The sequence below is a fragment of the Pan troglodytes genome, chromosome 22, assembly GCF_028858775.2.
Source record: "Pan troglodytes isolate AG18354 chromosome 22, NHGRI_mPanTro3-v2.0_pri, whole genome shotgun sequence".
Classification (NCBI taxonomy): Eukaryota; Metazoa; Chordata; class Mammalia; order Primates; family Hominidae; genus Pan; species Pan troglodytes.
The window spans coordinates 25635712-25656546 of NC_072420.2; the positions used below are offsets into that span (position 1 = coordinate 25635712).

The 20835-nt window shown below is 37.0% G+C and overlaps 1 long non-coding RNA gene across 2 annotated transcripts in view; it reads left to right on the forward strand.

Annotated features, from left to right (window-relative positions):
• Positions 1 to 226: 226 nt before the first annotated feature.
• The window catches only part of LOC104005788 (uncharacterized), a 211242-nt gene continuing 190633 nt past the window's right edge, over positions 227 to 20835 (forward strand). Inside the window, exons 1-2 of one of the 2 annotated variants that reach the window (XR_008541421.1) lie at positions 227 to 814; positions 4875 to 5025. This is a non-coding gene — a long non-coding RNA (uncharacterized LOC104005788). The remainder of the gene's footprint in view (positions 815 to 4874; positions 5026 to 20835) is intronic. The other variant, XR_679237.3, reaches the window with a different exon arrangement.

Here is a 20835-nt window from a genome sequence, read left to right on the forward strand (position 1 = left end):
GGGTGAGTGTTACAGCTCATAAAGGGGGCATGGACCCAAAAAGTCAGCAGCAGCAAGATTTATTGCAAACAGCAAAAGAAGAAAGCTACCACAGCATGGAACGTGACCCGAGGGGATTGTGCTGCTGCCTCGGTGGCCTGCTTTTATTCCCTTATATGGCCCCACCCACATCCTGCTGATTGGTCCATTTTACAGAGAGCTGATCGGTCCATTTTGACAGAGTGCTGATTAGTGCGTTTACAAACCTTTAGCTAGACACGGAGTGCCAATTGGTGCGTTTAGTAACCTTTAGCCAGACAGAAAAGTTCTCCAGGTTCCCACCCAACCCAGAAGCCCAGCCGGCTTCACCTCTCAATGGCGCTCGCCCGGGATTTTACTGCGGCACGTAGTACAGGCACTCCGGCAGCCCAGAGGGAGCTCGTCCCCCAATCAAGCCCAGCAGGCGCCGGCCTGCCGCGCCGAGTGTAGGGCCCGCTGAGCCTGGGCCCACCGGGAACCCGCGCCGGCCTGCAAGCGCCTCGCGCAGCCATGGATCCTGCCCGCGCCTCTCCCCACACACCTCCCCGCCAGCAGAGGGAGCCGGCTCAGGCCTCGGCCAGCCCCAGAGAGGGGCCCCCACAGCACAGCGACGGGTGGAAGGGCTCCTGGAACGCGGCCAGAGCGGACGCAGAGGCCAAGGAGGCGCCCAGAGCCCAGAGCGAGCAAGGGCTGCTAGCACGTTTTCACCTCTCAATAGGAGGAAGTAAAGGAAATTTTACCTACAAAATAGCAACACTAAGCTTTACAGCTGACATTACAACAGCAACAAGAAAAGGTAAATTATAACGGAAAGTATTTTCAAATAGTTAAAGGTAATTAACTGCAAATCACTTGGAATTCTCTACCCTCTAAAAAATAATGTCTTCATTACTAACTTCCACTGTCATTGGAGTTAGTTATTCATGTTCCCTCTATGTTTAATGTATACATATTTATTCAGCTAGTTTGTCTATACTTTCAGTTCACCATGACAAACAGGTTTTGTGTTTATATTTGGTTTGATCATCTATCACAAGGGCTACCTTATCATAGGCCTTAATAAATGTTGTTAATCCCATGTATAAGTGCCCAAGAATCTCTTGACAATAGTCCCTCCGAAAAGTTAATCTTAAAACTCTTCTTTAAATAGGACTAAAATGGAAATACTGATTACCTTTAAGGTGAATCTATTTTTTTCATATTAAAAAGATGTAAAGTAATTTAAATGAATGCCCATGTCAAAGGCATGTCTTTCAGTGACCCACATGATTATTGGTCCAATTGATATGGCTCCATTGTTTGGGGAAACACCCAGGGTTTTTGGTCTCGTGCTGAGAACATTAGTGACACGGACACACATGGAGCGGATTAAGGACTAGAAAGTTTAGTAAGCAAGACAAAGAAAAGAACAGTTCATCCTTACAAAGGGAGGAGGGCTCCAAACAGAATAACCCCGCTGGGGCGGAAGGCGGTAGGTTACACTGGGAGGCTTGAGGAGGCGGTGTCTGATTTGCATAGGGCCCAAGGGATTGACTTGACCAGTTGTGTCATTCAAATAGCCCCCCCAAAAAAGTCCCTCCCACCCTAACTTTGACTATGTAAATGTGACTACTTGGCTGGTCGCCATGATACCTGTACACATGGCCTCTACCTGGCTCACTGTCATGATGTCTGCACACGTGGCAACAAAAAAAAAGTAGCGGGAACCGCCATATTGGGTGTACTTGGCTCTGAGCCACCTGCGTTTACAAGTGCAAGCCTGTGGCTTGCATATCAATGCTTGCAGGTCTGGTTTTTCAGGCTGCTTTCTGTCAGAAAAGAAATGTTTTGGGGGCTGCTTTATTATTAAAAGAAAAGGGCTTACCGAGGACTCTTTTACCCTTTCTAGCTGCGTAAAATAATTTCTTTCTTTTTTTTTCTTTCTTTTTTTTTTTTCCCTAGATGGAGTCTTGCTCTGTGGCCCAGGCTGGAGTGCAGTTGCCCGATCTCGGCTCACTGCAAGCTCCACCCCCCAGGTTCACGCCATTCTCCTGCCTCAGCCTCCCGAGTAGCTGGGATTACAGGCGCCCGCCACCACGCCAGGCTAATTTTTTGTATTTTTAGTAGAGACGGGGTTTCACCGTGTTAGCCAGGATGGTCTCGATCTCCTGACCTCGTGATCTACCCGCCTCGGCCTCCCAAAGTGCTGGGGTTACAGGCGTGAGCCACCACGCCCGGCCAAAATAATTTCTTAATAACTCCTGTAATACAATCCCAGGAACATAAAAAGTACCTGAAGTTTAGTGGCGCCATTGAAAAATCTAATTTTCAGGAAGTAGCACTGTGTGCGTGGCCGTGTGTTATGCTTCTTCAATTAGTCCCTTTCTTTAAGTTCATCAGTTCACATCCTCTACTTTTCTAATATAATCCATAAAATCAAATTTTATCAGTTACCATAGATATCTTTCTAAAATATAACTTTGGTTTCTTTTCTTTCTTTTGAAATAAAATGCATTTTACTTTTTATATTTTTATTTTTTAACTTTTTATAATGATATAAATGTATACTTACGAGAGTTGCAGAAATAGCGCAGAACCCATTTACCTATCCAGCTTCCCAAGTGGTGTTTACTTATATAATCAAAAAGTGCAATTATAAAAAATAGCAAGTTGACATTAATGCAATACTATTAGCCAATCTAGGGATTTTATTCAACTTTTATTCTTTGTATCACTAATATTACTTTTCAATTCCAGAATCCAATTCAGTCTCACACATTGAATTTAGTTGGCATATTTCCATAGTTTCCTCTAATATGGAGTGTTTTCTCTGTCTGTCTTGACTTTGAAACTATTGAAGATTACTGGTCAATCATTTTGTAGAATACATATCAATTTGCATTGTCTAATATACACTACAGAAATTATGCTGTGTTATTATTGCATTAGGAGATATCTGATGTTGATAATATTACTGGGATATTTATAAGAGAGGACCATGTGTCCAAAATATGAGGTACATGAATAAAAGCATTTAGGAATAATCTCTGCAAGCTTCTGTACTCCATCAAATTTAAGATGTATTGATTATAAGATGCTTCATTGAATTTACCTGCAATATTTAGAAGAAAAAAATAATGCTTTCATGAAAAGTACAATGCAATAACTTTCTAACAACTAGAAATGTTACAAAAGTCGAAAATTTGATTTTGTTTTTATTTAAATAATAGAAGTGCTGATAACATAAACAGTTATTGACCAGGTTCATAAAGAGCAGTCTGACAGTAGTATATCACCACAACTGCCACCAGACCAGCTGTGATTGGTATTCCCTTCTTAGGTTCAGAGATGTTAAAACGGGCATGGGGGGAAGAGGAGAAATAAGTATTTTAGAACAAAAAAAAAAGTATATTAACACCCTTAATCAATGGTAAGAAGTCACACTTCAGATTGTATACAGTGAAAACTCCTTTTTTTTTGTTATGGTAGGGGAATAACATGATCATAACATGCTGTTGATATTATTACTGGGATGCTTATAAGAGAGGATAATATATGCAGAATATGAGGACGGTTTTATGCACTGGGATATATTACCTCCCCCCAACACCAGGAATGACAATAAGGGAAAAAGTTTCTGTTTCTTTGAGTTTGGAGATCATATTGCTAAGAAAAGAAAAGAAAAACAGGACATCTATTTATATGCTTATGCTTACATAGCACTATAACCATAGTGCTAAGTTAATAGTCTCCTGCTTTAATGTAAACATTGGGAAAAGCTTAAAACAATTTAGAAAACAAATATAAAGATCCTAAAGCCATGATTTTCCAAGCTGGAGGTCACTTTCCCATTTCACAGCCTGGTGTTTCATGGAAATGCTTTATATTCTCCACCCAATGATTAATGAATACAATTACAACAGTAGGAAATTTAACAAGACAATAGGAAACAAACTTACAATTATGAGTATTCATTTACCAGAGTGGCAGATTTTTACCTGTGTAAAGTAAAAAAGTGCATTTCCAAAAATGTGTAGTATGGCATAGAAAACCTGAATTAATTATTTTAATTAGAGAATCAATCTAGCAGCTTATGTTGAAGAAGCAAAGCCATTTCATTGTATCTGCATAGACCCACCTCTAAGGGAACTGCCTGGGACAATCCTTTATGCCTATTGTCCTGGCATAATTATTAATACCATTCTCTTTCACTGTCAACATTTTTCCAGTTTGACAATAAGTTATATGCCCATTGAACTGATAACTGAATTTAAGTTGTAAGTAATGTAGAATATACAATGTCAAAAATACATTTATTTTGACATTAATTTGCATAAGTGAAAAGCAAGAACCTAAAATTATAAATGTTATATAATAAACTCCCAAAACTTATTTTTAATTTCAAAAATGCATTTATACTCTTGAGTTTCTTACATTACTTTTATTTTCCATGCTTATTCGAGGTATATGGGATGCCCAGGAACTTTTCTAAATAAGTCAAATAGATATAAAAACATAGAGAATCTGGAGCAGTTAGGAGCATGGGATTTCCCATAGCATTTGAATCCTGGCTCCGTAGTTATCACTAAGTAACCTTGCAGACTCACTCTAAGCCTTCTGTGTCTCAGTTTTTAAATCTCTAAATCAGAGGTCATTGTAACATTTACCTTAAAGTATTGCTGTAAGAACTGAATGAGTGATAAAGCTCTATATAAATTAGAGAATGTGGCTGGCATTTTGTAAGCATTACATTACGTAAGTACAGATAGCCCCCAACTTAACTATAGTTCGATTTATGTTTAATTAAAGGATACTGTGAAAGCAATATGTATTTAGTAAAACTATACTTGAAATTTTATATTTTGATCTTTTCCCAGGCTAGTGATATGCAGTATGATGCTCTCTCCAGATGCTAGGCAGTCAGCCAGGAAATCAGTAGGATAAACAACCGACGTTCTTCAGCGTACCGTGTTGTCAGATGATTCTGCCCAGCTGCAGGCTAATGTAAGTGTCCTGAGGATGTTCAAGGTAGGCTAGTCTATGCTATGATTGATGTTCAGTAGTTTAGGTATAGTAAATGCATTTTCAACTTAGAATACTTTCAGTTTATCATGAATTTATAGGGACATAACTCTATCATGAGTTGAGGAGCGTCTATATTTAGATGAATAGATAGATAAAGAGGAATTGGGGGATTATTGCCTCTTATACAAGTTCAAATTCACTTGGGAAAATGGGGGAAGTTGATAGGTTTTTAAGTACAACACTCTGAGAGAACACAGAAAGAATAAGCAAGAAACTTGACCCAAAAAAAGAGATAGCTACTAAATAACTACTAAATAACTAAATAACTACACATAGATCTACCATTTAATCCAGCAATCCCACTACTGGGTATCTACCCAGAGAAAAAGAAGTCATCATATGAAAAAAGATACATGCACATGCATGTTTACAGCAACAAAATTTGCAATTGCAAAAATATGGAACCCGACTAAAAGCCCATAAATCAATGAGTGGATAAGAAAATGTGATATATGTATGTATCTTTAACACATTTCAGGACTCAGGGCACCACACAGGTCTAAGGTAACTTGCAGGAATATGACATGGGTACAACTTTCAAGAGCTTTGAATTTATTTCTTAAAAGAGCTCAACATAAAATCAAAGTGAGAGCAAGAATATTTTAGCTTCCTTCTCTGTTCTCTTTATCTTTTACTCCATGTTTCATATATTAACAAACCCTGTTGATACTACCTTTAAAATATTTTGAAAATGTGTCCATATATGATTACTTTCATTTATACTACATACTCCATGACATTATCACATTTATGTCAATTGTCTCCTAATTTGTCTCCCCGTTCTGCCCTTGCCCTCTATTCAGTATATTTTCTCCAAGTAACAAGAAATCTTCAGTTAAGGCAGAAGTCTTGTCTCTCAAAACCATCCATTGGTTTCCTGTTTCAGTCACCATAACAGTCAAAGTCCTTAGAATTGTATACGAAGCACTCTGTGCTTACCTCTTTATTAGACTTTTTTTGTTTCTTTAAAAAAATTTTTTTTTTACTTTTTTATTTCAATAGGTGATTGGGGAACAGGTGGTGTTTGGTTACATGAATAAGTTCTTTAGTGCTGATTTCTGAGATTTCAGTGCACCCATCACCCAAGCAGTGTACACTGTACTCAATGTGTGGTCTTTTATCCCTCACCCCCACTCCCACCCTTTCCCCCAAGTCCCCAACGTCCATGGTATCATTCTCATGCCTTTGCATCCTCATAGCTTAGCTCCCACTTGTAAGTGAGAACATACAAGGTTTGATTTTCCATTCCTTCACTTAGAACAAGTCTCCATTTCCATCCAGGATACTGTAAATGCCATTATTTCGTTCCTTTTTATGGCTAAGTAGTAGTCCATGGTGTGATATATATATATACATACATATATCACATTTTCTTATCCACTCATTGATTTATGGGCTTTTAGTCGGGTTCCATATTTTTGCAATTGCAAATTTTGTTGCTGTAAACATGCATGTGCATGTATCTTTTTTCATATGATGACTTCTTTTTCTCTGGGTAGATACCCAGTAGTGGGATTGCTGGATTAAATGGTAGATCTATGTGTAGTTATTTAGGGACTCCCCACACTGTTACTCATAGTAGTCGTGTTTTAGTTTCAGCAATGCACCAAGATGTAGCAGTCTCTTGTTGTCTGAGGTAATACCTGGAGTTCTTTGTCATACCTCCAAGAACATTAAGGAGAGCAGACACAAAAGTGAGGTTCGAGCAAAAGTTTTGATCAGCAAAAGAAGAAAGCTCTCTGCCAGCGGAGGGGGGAGCCCGAAGGGGGTGCCCCCTCTGAGGCTGGGGTCCAGGGTTTTTATGGACTGGGAAGGGGAATAAATGTGCTCAGTCCATAGACTGTCTTAGAGAATGCGTGATTCAGCTTGGCCCAGGACCTTGGTCTGGGACCAATTAGAAAGCTTGGCCCAGGACCAATCAGGGGCTGAAGCGATGATGTATGGAGGCTACTCAGCTTGCCTCAGGACCTGTCAGGAGCTGAAGTAAAAGCTTGGCCTGAGACCTTGGTCCAGGACCAATCAGGGGCTGAAGCGATGATTCATAGAGGCCGGGCTCACAATCAAAAAAAAGAAAGGAGAGTGCCCACCAGAACCCACTGGAGCCCACTGTGGCCATGCCCACAAAAAGAGAAGAAACTTTTTCCTGGGAGCCCACTGACTATAGAAGGGACAAAGGCATTTCTACGCTGGGCCTTGTTTTTTTTTTTTTTTTTAATCTGAGTGAGCCAGAGGTTTGTGCAAGCGTTTATCCAAATGGGCCGGAGGTTTTTCTATCTGTGCAGCCGTAGCCATGTCTCCAGGCATAGCACCATGTGCTAGTTCCCTTATGGTGTCTGCAGCTTGATTTTTTTCCCGGGCTGCTTTTTATGTTATGTGAGGATGAGGCACTGACCCATGGGCCAGGCGCTCTCTGGGGACCCTTCCTTTGCTATCTACCTAAGGCAAGCTAACTCCTTTCAGTTGTACTAGTTTACATTCCCAGCAACATTGTAAACGTCTTGCCTTTTGATCACATCTGTGCCAACATCGATTTTTTTTTAATTTTTTGATTATAGCCATTCGTACAGGAGTAAGGTGGTATCGCATTGTGGTTTTGATTTGAATTTCCCTGATAATTAGTGATACTGAACATTTTCCCATATGCTTGTTGGACATTTGTGTATCTTCTTTTGAAAAATGTCTATTCATGTCCTTGCCTACTTTTTGATGAGATTGTTTGTTTTGATGATTTGTTTGAGTTTTTTTAGTTTCTGGATATTAGTCCTTTGTCAGATGTATAGATTGTGAAGATTTTCTCCCACTCTGTAGGTTGTGTTAACTCTGCTGATTATTTCTGTTGTTCTGCAGAAGCTTTTTAGTTTAATCAAGTCCCATCTATTTATCTTTGTTTTTGTTGCATTTGCTTTTAGGTTCTGGGTCATAAAATCTTGGCCTAAGCCAAGGTCTAGAAGGGTTTTTCCGATGTTATCTTCTAGAATGTTTATGGTTTCAGGTCTTAGATTTAAGTCTTTGATCAATTTTGAGTTGAGAGATGAGGATCCAGTTGCATTCTACATGTAGCTTGCCAATTATCCCACCATAATTTGTTGAATAGAGTGTCCTTTCTCCACTTTATGTATTTGTTTTCTTTGTTGAAGATCTGTTGGCTGTATTTGGCTTTGTTTCTGGGTTCTTTATTCTGTTCCATTGGACTATGCGTCTATTTTTATACCAATACCATGATGTTTTGGTGACTATGGCCTTATAGTATAGTTTGAAGTTGGGTAAGGTGATGCCTCCAGATTTATTCTTTTTGGTTAGTCTTGCTTTGGCCATGTGGGCTATTTTTGCTTCCATATGAATTTTAGGATTGTTTTTTCTAGTTCTGCAAGAATAGTGGTGGCATTTTGATGAGATTTGCATTGTATTTATAGATTGCTTTTGACAATATGGCCATTTTCACAATATTGATTCTACCCATCCATGAACATAGGATGTGTTTCCATTTGTTTGTGTCATCTATAATTTCTTTCAGCAATGTTTTGTAGTTTTCCTTGTAGAGAGGTCTTTCGCCTCCTTTGTTGGGTATATTCCTAGGTATTTAATTTAATTTAATTTAATTTTTTGCAGCTATTGTAAAAGAGGTTGAGTTCTTCATTTGATTCTCAGCTTGCTCACTGTAGGCGTATAGCAGAACTACTGATTTGTGTACATTAATTTTGTATCCTGAAACTTTGCTGAGTTCATTTACCAGTTTTAGGAGCTTTTTGGATGAGTCTTTAGGGTTTTCTAGGTATATGATCATAACCATCAGCAAACAGCGACAGTTTAACTTCCTCTTTGTTATACTTTCTACTATTCTCTCCTTTCCTTATTTTCATAGAAGCTGCAATGGTTCCATGCTTGTACCCAACAGACACATGGGTGACTCATGGCTTTGCTCTTCTTCCTTATACATGAAAACTCTCCTCCCAGCATAGCCATGTGGCTCCAAGGTACACCTCCTCAGGATCTTTGCTAAACTTTCTTCTTTAGTAAACCCTTTTCTTGACTCTGGTAAGATAAGAAGTTCTCATCTGTTATGGTCTAGATTGACAACATATCAAGGCATGTATAATAGGTAAATGCTTCTCAAACAGCCTGAGGCTTGTTAAACTTGGGCCGTGGTTTTCCTGTGATTAATATGTATTTCATTCAACTATATATGAATATCTTATATAAAACAGTATAATGTATAACAATTCTGAGGAAAGTGCTTTTATGGAATAAAGCATTCAATTTTTTTAGCTTTCTGAGCCTAACTTGGTATTTGGAGTTAGAAAAGAAGTGGAGGTATTCCATCTTTTTTTTGTTTGTTTTGTTTTGTGAGACAGAGTTTCGCTCTTTCACCCAGGATAGAGTGCAGTGGCAAGATCTTGGCTCACTGCAATTTCCTCCTTCTGGTTCCAAGCGATTCTCCTGCCTCAGCCTCCCGGCTGGGATTACAGGAGCCCACCGCCACGCCTGGCCAATTTTTATATCTTTAGTAGAGACGCAGTTTCACCATGTTGGCCAGGCTGGTCTCGAACTCCTGACCGTGTGATCTGCCTGTCTCGGCCTCCCAAAATGCTGAGATTACAGGCATTAGCCACCACACTGGGCCAGAGGCATTCCATCATTTAGGGGTTTCTCTTCTTCAAGTATACTTCCCTTCCTGGTAGCCCTCTACAAAGAGTCAGACGTCCTAAAGAATCATTTTCTCCTTTCCAAAAACAACTCGTCTCTAGAACACTTGGTCAGTGCCTACTTAGTATACAGCATATTGTAAATTGAGTTCATAAACCTGCTTAGCCAGAATGTGCTGTCAGTATTCTTTGCATCAGAAGACCAAACTTAGATTTGTTATGTTCAGAAAGAGAAGAATATATCATAAATTTAAAATACTAATAATCCTCTACAGAACATCTTTATGTACAAAATATAGGCAAAATTGTTATTATCTGTTAAAAGGGTGATTACTATATGATCACAATATTCTTCAGTAATATGATCAGATGTGTCTTCTCAAAATGTCATAAAATAATATTTCAAAAAGCATTCTCAAAACAGGTAGGTCACAGTCTGCTAAATAAAAGGAAAAGAAACCAGTGTATATTCATTAACAAGTAGGTATTCCTTGAATGAATATATTTTTGGCTTTTTACTGTTTTTAGTGTTGCTTTTGCTTCTCTGGACAATTCCCCCTATAAAATGATTAGTTGCCATGCTCAGATGTCATGTGTTGAATCTGAGACAAGAGTTGCCAAAGTATATTGAAATAGAATCAGACATTCAAAAAGACCAGCCACCTCTTTAGTGATAGCTCCAAGACACTATTATTTTGATATTGAATTTTCTGCATCCACCCAAGATAAAAATGTTTAAACCTATGTTAATAATGTAACTTAAACATTAACAATTGTTTTGGAATGCCAATTCATCTCCTTTATGTGCATTGAAGAGATTAAGTTACCTAAGATGCTTTATTTTGGAGGATACAAATATGCTGATTGCAGCAGAATCTGCCCTGGAAAGAATGTAAATAACATAGTGAATGGTGAACTCAGTGCACTGCATTTATCTTCTAGATTCATTATCAAAGTGTCCTTTGAGTTTAACTTTTTTCATTTAAAAAATGAAGACCAATACACTAAGGAAGCATTTTGTTTTCAGAAGTGATACATTGGACAATTCTTATGTAGGAATTAATTAGGTAAAATGTCTTCAAGTGAACAATTGGTTCAATCACCAGATGAATTCAGAAATGTTTCTCTGAAGGCAGACCTATTATATTTTCACCTTCAGGCACCAGGGGGTAACATGTCTTATTAATGCCTATATTAAAATTGATCTGCTTCCATAGGTATAGTACCAAATAGACAGCTCATCAAATAAAATGAATGCTTTTAAAAGGATTTTATACATAGTTATGCATTTTCAAAAAACAAATTTCCATTTTGATGCAGGAAAATGAGGAAATTTAAATACACTGAATCATTTTGCTAGCTAGAAGATAGCAATTTAAATCATTATTATTGGGAAAATACCAGATATGATTATATTATAGAAAGCTACTTAGCAAATAGCATCAGTTATACATTATAAGGATGAATTTTACGTGATTTTCCTTATAGAGATCGTGCTTTTTTTCTATAGATAAATGCAATATTAAGGTTGGAAATTTGACTTACCCAGCATGTATTGTTTAAAGAGATAGATTCGTGCGTTCCAAATCCAATTTAAATAATGCATAAATTGTAACACTAACAGATAAGCTTGGTTTTCCTAAAATATCAGGATCAAGCAGACAAACCCTGTCTGGTTGTAACTTGATCAGTCATCTCTATGCTGTGGCTTGTATTCATCTGCTGGAGACATCTATGTGATATCCTCAAATAATTACAGACGTTTGTAGAAATTACATAGACTGTACACCAGAAAAAGGCAGTGTTCATAATTTGTTAACTGACGAATAAGATAAAATCTCAGACTCTTCATCGTTCTTGACAATTTTGGCAGTGGACATGTGATAGTGACAGATGTGTTCTGAAGAAGAGAACTAAGGTCCTTGAGGACGGATTGAGAGGATTTGAGGGAAGCCTGTGTAAGTTATGGTGAAAATGACAAATTGTATGGTCAACAGCTCTATAAGTGGTCCTCCATTTTATTGCCTATAATCAAGGATGAATTGGATGGGTGATTGCAGAATAAAATACTGAATAGCATCTGGTTATTACTAACTCCTCTGGAGAGGGAGAGTTACTCATTAACTGGCAGGCAGCCTCTGGTCCACCTCACTTTAACAACTAGTATTAAATCTGTGCAAGGTGGATAGAAAATCTAAATTCTTACAAGGTGGATAGAAAATCTAAATCCATTACTGGGTATATACCCAAAGGACTATAAATCGTGCTGCTATAAAGACACATGCACACGTATGTTTATTGCCGCACTATTCACAATAGCAAAGACTTGGAACCAACCCAAATGTCCAACAATGATAGACTGCATTAAGCAAATGTGGCACATATACACCATGGAATAATATGCAGTCATAAAAAATGATGAGTTCATGTCCTTTGTAGGGACATGGATGAAATTGGAAATCATCATTCTCAGTAAACTATCGCAAGGACAAAAAACCAAACACCACATGTTCTCACTCGTAGGTGGGAATTGAACAATGAGAACACATGGACACAGGAAGGGGAACATCACACTCTGGGGACTGTTGTGGGGTGAGGGGAGGGGGGAGGGATAGCATTAGGAGATATACCTAATGCTAAATGACGAGTTAATGGGTGCAGCACAGCAGCATGGCACATGTATACATATGTAACTAACCTGCACATTGTGCACATGTACCCTAAAACTTAAAGTATAATAATAATACAATAAAATAAAAAAAGAAAATCTAAATTCTTTTCAGATGCAGTTTACAGAGATGCACACCAACTCTGGACAGAAAAAGAAGCAATTTACAACTACTCTGTGCAGAAAACAGGCAAATTATTAAATTTCCACTGGTTCTCTTTGGAAAAGTAAAGGGTGTAATGCTTATAAAGGAAAAATGGCAATAGCTGGGACATCTTAGGGCTTAGACCTTCCTACACTTCTTAGAGTTGTTGGGATGAGACAGTAAAAGATCTCAGACTGCCTGTACAGTAGGTCTTGACTGTAACAATGGATCTTTGGCTCTCTAGGAGATAGTTCCTTCTAAGAGATGAATTCCCATGGGAAAAAAATATCAATGAAACGTTAACTAGTACCAAGGTTTTTATAGCCTTAGATTGGGTTTACATAGCTGTGACTTCATCCCGCTGCAGAATGTGAAACAAACAATCTAGGTATATTTTTTTGTGTTTATCCTTGTGTGCCATGGAAAACTTCACTAGATACTATGTAGAGAACTGGGAAGAATTATAGAGATGTTATCTTAGTAATGGTGCAGGAGATGCTGTGGATTTAGGTGTACTCCTTAAAGGAGTCATGGCTGTGTGAGTCAAACTTGAATCATTCAGAGGGAGCACATCCACTGGCCCCAACCCAGAAAGCAGTGTGACTGGCACTGTTGAGAGAAGGGATTCTCAAAACTGCTATAGATAGTGTCAGTCATGATATTCTCACAGCCTGATGGACCAGACACATTTAAAGTCTGTTTGATTGAGGCATTGGAAACTGAAAGTAAATGTACCTTGCCTGTTAGCTGCAAGCCACTCTCTACTGATGTGATCATCTTCTACCCTAGCCTCAGATGCTTTAAGAAAGATGAATAGAACTGGGACCAAGATGCCCCTGTCTCCAAAGAAAAATTAAAATGACATGCACACATTCAAGTTTGCAGGGAAACTTTGACCCTGGAATCTAGAACCCTGTAGGTAAGCTACAGCAGACCACTGAATGTGCTACACTGTGAAACATTTCAGTGAACTATGTATGAGTATTTATGCAAATGCATGTCTGGGGCAATATCTAATATAGCCCATTTTCCATGCTGGTTATGTGACGTGTTGAGTACAAGTTGTAGGAAGGACTTTTCAAAGCTTCTTTCTACCCTAATTATCTTATTAACTTTGCCTCAGTTCCCAATTCCTAAGCACCATGATACCTATCTTCCTTTATTCTTTCTTCTCACTATGTATTTTCCAGGATTGAGACTATGTTATAATTCTCTAGTTTCAACCCTTTCTTAAGTGATGTAGGTATTTTTCATGGCATTTTGCCTGTCCAAGTATTTAGCTGATGCTTAACCCATTGACTTGACATATCCTTGCTCACATAAAGATACAGAGAGAGTCCTCTACTACTACCCCTCTCTTTCCCCACGGAACAGTTCCTCTGTACATCCCCTTAGGTAAAATGATCAAAATATGAGAAGGAGAGACAAAGTGTGGTTAGCATGAGTAAACCACATTAATACAGAGAGAACATTTGACTGCGTCAATTTTGCTCTATATGCTTTTTGTAAGTATATTTACCAGCCTTGTTGAGACCAAAATTTGGGCCAAAAATATAAGTACCTGGCTGTTAAAGCTGAGAGGTAACTATGTAGCATAATTATAACACTCTGAAAAGAAAAAATTTGAAGATGCTCATTTTGATTATGTTTAAAAACTCCAATCATGGATATAAAATTCCTAATTTGCCTACCGGATGAACAAGTAGTACATCCTTGTATTTGTATAGCATCTGTTTCCATGGAATATAAGTAGTAAATGTTAGCTACAGAATATATATATGCAGATTTGAGTATAAAAAATATCTTTTACAAATAACATTTTATTTCCGTTTTAGTAATAGCCCCAAACTCAGTCAGAAATGCAACAGTATTTTGGCTGAGGGCCTGTTTGTTGTAGGAAAACAGGGCTATTTTCCTCCTATTCATAACATGCTTTTTCTTCTATTCAATTCACAGTGTTTCATTTTTAGGAAAATTCATTTTGGAGAATTTTCCTTATTCTCCATTGCTTCACTATATCAATCTATGTGAATGACATTGATTTCTTAGGGGGAAACACTTCCCATCAAGGTACATTTGGTTTACACATAACCAACAGAAGCAGAAAGGAAAAAAAAACAGTCTGATGATATTTAGAAGTAGACAAACTTTACTTAATTTACAGGAACCCCTACTTAGTTTAATGTGACAGACAATAATGAGGAAAAATATTCTTGTTCATTGTCAGCTCGTTTAGATGTATCTGCATTGAATTTCAGAAATGAACATACATTAGGCTCTAAGTGTAAAATATGTTGAATGTGTCGTTTGGGTGCAGTTTCTTCAGTAAATTCCCTAGAAACCAGAAGAGGCTCTTCTTCAGATTGGCTTCTAATAGTGAAGGATTTTTTTTTTAATGTACAGGCTTTCATTAAACTTCATTTTTAATGGCCCGCATAAGTGACTCTTTCTTCCCAGACCATTAAAAATAGTAATAATAGGGAAATAGAAGCAAGAAAGGAGGTCATTCATAACTTAAAAATTAAATAAAAATGAAATACATCCCTGAAAAAAAATGCTGCGAAACACAGAGACTTTGAAGACTAAAAAAAAATAGCTTCCTCTTTCTCTTGAAGTATTATCTCTTGAATTTGCCTACCATTCATCTGATAGCACCCAAGGATTTTTTTCTAAAATATGAAAGTTTTAGTAGTATTGAAGCACTACCCTAACTCTCAATGTTTTAGAAAATAAACGAGGATCGATTTCTTCTTCTAAGTTACCTTAAAAAAAAGAAAAATTGATAAACCAAGAGGATTGAGTTGAGGCATAAAGAGATTTCAAGAAACACTAACTCAGTCTTACCAGAGTCATTAGCAAATTTCTTCTTTTTTTTTTTTAATTTGGGTAACTGCTTGTCCCTGGTAGAGTTGGGTACAGCTACATTCTATTGCAACAACAAATGCAAGGACAAACATGGTGATTAAGGTAAAAACATAGAACTCAAGAGTTTGCTGGTGCATTGTCTTCACAGAGCAATAGTTACTACAAACCTATCACCATCGGTTATATCATCAAAAGATCACAAGTGATTACAGGTAAAGTTCTCATCGATAAAGGCAATTACATGAGTTCAAATATAGGTCAGATATCAGAGAGATTCCATATCAACAAAAAAAATAATATGTGGTGACTTTAGAATATGATTGCAAATTACTCGACAGTCTTCTCATTAAGACTGTCATCTCCTAAAATCTGGTGGGCTAATACTATTTCAACCATTTGAGTATAACTGAAGTTATGCCGGATGATTGTTTTAGATGACTATGGTATTGCCATAATATAATACCACAGAGTGGATGGCTTAAACAACAGAAATTTATTTTTTCTTTTAGTTCTGGAGGCTAGAACTCCAAAATAAGTTGCCAGCAGATTTGGCTTTTCCAGAGGTTTCTCTCCTTGGGTTGCAGACAGCTGCTTCTTTCTTTCTGTGTCTTTCTTTGGCCTTTCCTTGGTATTTGTCCTTCCCTAGTGTCTGTTCTTCCTATAAAGACATCACTCATAGTGGATTAGGACCCCACCATTAGGTTCTGGTTTAACCTTAATTACCTCTTTAAAGGTGCTATTTCCAAATGCAGTCATATTGAGTGTTAGGGCTTCAACATATAAATTGGTTGGGGGCAGAGAGGTGCACTTCAGCTCTTAACAATGACTTTTGAAGCTAGGTTATAACAGATTGCACGACCTCCAATTTTAATGCTGGAAAATTTAATTTCATAGCCTTGAGTTGTCATTTAAAATATTAAAGTACCTTGAGACTACATGCTGTGAAAAAACAAAAGTTGTCTGTGGGGGGCAATGCAGAGAGCAGCCATTCCATATTTTAAATGAGACTTGAAGTATACATACAGATATATAGATAGGTTCCATGGATGTGAATATATTGCAACATCAAGTTATTGACTTTTTACTTTCTACCCCTTGGGACTATAGTTGCAGTGTCTGGATCAGAGAATAATGTGATATTGAATTCGAAAGTGAATGTATGAAGAAATGAACATGTGAATGCTGGAATGTCCCAAGACTTGGTTCTCAGTCTCTTCTCAATGTACAAATGTATCTCATTATTATTCCCAGTTATGTAAGTTGTGGCAGATCACATAACTGGAGGCAATTGAGCCAAATTTGAACACATCTGTGGGATCTCAAAGCTCACTATCTAATGCATGTATTGATAATCTCTCATTTTCAAGTATATCTCCAAATGCACATATAAAAATAATATATTTATGTAGCTACTGTAAAATATATGTGACTTTTGGAAGCAATAAGGATGATCAGAAAACACAGCTTCAAGTAGCTCCAAGTGCAAGCTTTACCACATATGATCTATGTGGCTTTGAGCTTCTACAAACATCGCTTCTTTAATAGGCAAAATGAGACTATTAATACCTTCCTGGAAGATTGGTTAAAAAAGTTAAATGATAAATGGATTCAATATATGAGAAAACATCCTAGAGTGTGTTAAGTACCATGCACATACACTATATTTTTATTATTTTAAGAATATAAATGCAGGGCCAGGTGCCAGTGGCTCAAGCCTGTAATCCCAGCACTTTGGGAGGTTGAGAGAGGTGGATCACTTGAGGCCAGGAGTTTGAGACCAGCCTGGCCAACATAGTGAAACCCTGTCTCTTCTAAAAATACAAAAATTAGCTGGGCATGATCGCAGGGGCATGTAATCCCAGCTAGTTGGGAGGCTGAGGAGGGAGAATCGCTTGAACCCGGGATGGAGAGGTTGCAGGGAGCCAAGATCATACCACTGCACTCCAGCCTGTGTGACAGAGCAAGACTACATCTACAAAAAGAAAAAAAAAAAAGAAAAAAGAATATAAATGTAGTATAAATTTGTTGATTAGTTGTTGGAATGTGCAAGCAAATAAAATCGGTTCGTAAATGACTTTCAGTGACTCTCAACACACCTTGAAGGTATACATGATTTATGTAGCATGCTTCCTACTTGATTACATTTTAATTAATCAGAAATAATGAAAAACATTTCATATAATGTATATATGCTATATATAACATATAGCATTTTTGTTGTAACATTTATATTTATTGAAGAAATATAATTTGAACTAACTTCAAAAGTATTTTAAGTTGCTAAGGTATTTCTTCATTATTTAAATTTATAGGAACCACAGAAAAAATATTGGATAGTATGTTGTTTGGCTTGCTTTAATCTTTGTGAAAATTCCCAGGTATTCTTTTTTAATATGGCTAGGTTTGATTATTTTGCTTGCAAAATTTTTTCATTATAATCAGTTCCACCTTTTCTGTGTCCTGACATATGGTAAATAAAATATTGTTTTTACCAAAATAGGCATATAAAATAGATATAAAAGAGTAAAGACTAGTAACATAATTGTCTTTCTCTCCAATTAAAATTTGTAAAATTAAATCATCATAGAATTTCTAAGCACAAGCTCATATTTCATTTATTTTATGAATTACAATTTACGGAGTACTATGCATGTGCAACTTTGCCTATTTAAAAGCAGGTGATTTCTATGCGCTGTCATATTAAAATTAATATTTCTTAACCTCATTTAATAAAAAGCATTCTATGTGATGTAAGTGAATCTTTAAATAGCACAACATATTACAAGGTTACCAATGCCAAACATTTAGGGTCAGGAGTGCAACACAACATTTCCTGATGGGATAAAGTAAGAGAAAATTCTTCTTTTATTTTCTATCTCTGTATTTTTTTAAATCTAGAATAAGGATTTATTTTATTCCTTAACACTCATTAAGAATAATGGGCTTAGCCAAAATTGCAGGAACATAAAGGAGTCAAAATTAGTTACATGTAAAGCATTCATCTTCCTTAAAACACTTTCAGAAGGTCAATTTCAATCTATAAAAACCAGTTAAAAATTATTCAACTATGTATAACGACTTATCCTAGAGATCAATTCACTTAAAAAAAATTGTCTTTTGCCGGGAACAGTGGCAACACATGTAATCCTAGCACATTGGGAAGCCAAGGTAGGAGGATTACTTGAGGCCAGGAATTTGAAACCAGCCTAGGCAACAAAGCAAGACCCTGTCACTAAAAAAAAGAAAAGAAAAGAAGAAAAGAATGAAGAAGAAAGGTTTTTTGACCCATATGGGCATTTCAAAGTCTTAATACTTCCAAATCTGGCTCACAAATAATGATTTGTTTATATATATATGAAAAGTCAATATAATATGTAAATTTATATATAATATTAAAGGAAGTTGAAATGTACAATGTTTGCTGTAATTATATTTATGTTTTCTTAACAGTTCTTCTCTTGTACCTCAGTTATATCCAAATATTCAGCCTACACAGGACCTTTCTTAATTTTACCTTTCTTGAACACAACTACTCAACAGCAGCTTGTTTTAAATAAGCAGCCAAATGCACAATTTTTTTTCTTTTTTCTTTTTTTCAGACAGGGTGTCGTCTTTGTCACCCAGGCTGAAGTGCGTAGTGTGATCAGGGCTTACTGCAGCCTTGACTTCCTGGGCTCAGATCATCCTCCCACCTCAGCCTCCCAAGTAGCTGGGACTACAAGCATGTGCCACCACACCCAGCTAGTTTTTGTATTTTTAGTAGAGATGAGGTTTCACCATGTTGCCCAGGCTGGCTTTAAAGTCCTGAGCTCAAGCATTCTGTCTGCCTCAGCATCCCAAAGTGACGGGATTACAGGCATGAGCTACCATGGCCAGCCAAAATTTTTTTCTAAATGTTCATATATTATTGCCTAAGGCAATTAGCATACTTGCACGTGTGTGTGTAGATATATATGCATAAAATTATATTTCCGTGAATATTTATGGAGTGACAAGTTTCTGCTAAAATCTCAACTAGTTGTTGGGTATAAGTGATCACTATTCCCGTAGCCAGAAAACTAACAATGAGGAGGCTCTCATTGAAAATATAGTCTAATATAGATGTACATATGTGTGTGTGCATGTATATATTTTTTTCTGGGAGCTAGAAGTATTACAAATATATATATATATATATGATCACACACACATACATACATCTATATGTGCACACACACATACATACATCTATATTAGATGCATATATATATATATATACACTCACATAAATATACTAGTGTTCACCAGTCGTTGTCAAAATTATTTGCAATACTGTCTTCTTCCAGCCTCAGGGTCTCTGCATAGAAAGTTCCTGAGGGCTATTGTTATACCTTCTCCCTGCCCTTATCTCTTGCTTATCCTGACCCCTTCAAGTCATAGCTTGGCAACCACCTCCTTAAGACATCCTCCTATGACTCTACAGGGTATTGAAAACACTTAACTAAGTATTTCTTATCACATCTATAATTATATGCTTATTTGTCTGATGAATACATAAGGCATTAACTATTCAAGTATTATCAGATTTTTCAAGAACTATGACAATTAGCATTTAATGAATGATTACATGTATAATGGCTTAATGCATCATTTGCTTTAATCCTCACAATGACACACCTAGGATCTGCAGAGCTAGAACTGGAACTGAAACAGTGTCAGTCTGGAAATCACAATTCTGTATTTCTGAAAAACTTTCTTATCTTTTTTGTGAAGACATTTGTTTACATCACTGGGAAGCTATTAGTAGGGCATTAGAAGGAAACAGATTTTTTTTCAGTATAAAATATGTTTCGTGTCACTCATGTATAAAGTGACGGTAGCATCCTTAAATCCCCAGGTTCTGAGTACACAGTTCCTAAGCTGATAATTGTCTGCTTTAGTTGAATATTTCTCACGTTTTTAAAATCTCATACATAGAGAATAGATCTGTTCATTCTTCATGAGAGTAATAGCTTGTGTCTAGTTTGCTTTGTGTCACTATCTTTATCTTTTACTCTGTTTATGACACCTTCTTTGTGCCTTTTTGCCAGAGAAGCTTCTTGTTCTTCTGCTAATTCTGTCAGCTGGGCTGATCAAATGATAATATTTGGCTAGTTCATGGCTCATTTGAAGAAGTGTTTCCTTTTTTCCCACATAGCATTTTCTTAAAAAAGAACTTCTTGAGAATATTTTCACTGCTTGAACCTTGAAAGCCTGACTCACCACATGTGAGACAATTAAAAGTTATTATTAAGAAAATGTGGTACATACACACCATGGAATACTATGCAGCCATGGAAAAGAATGAGATCATGTCCTTTGCATGGGAGCTGGAGGCCATTGTCGTTGGCAAACTAACATAGAAACAGAAAACCAAATACCACATGTTATCACTTACAAGTGAGAGCTAAATG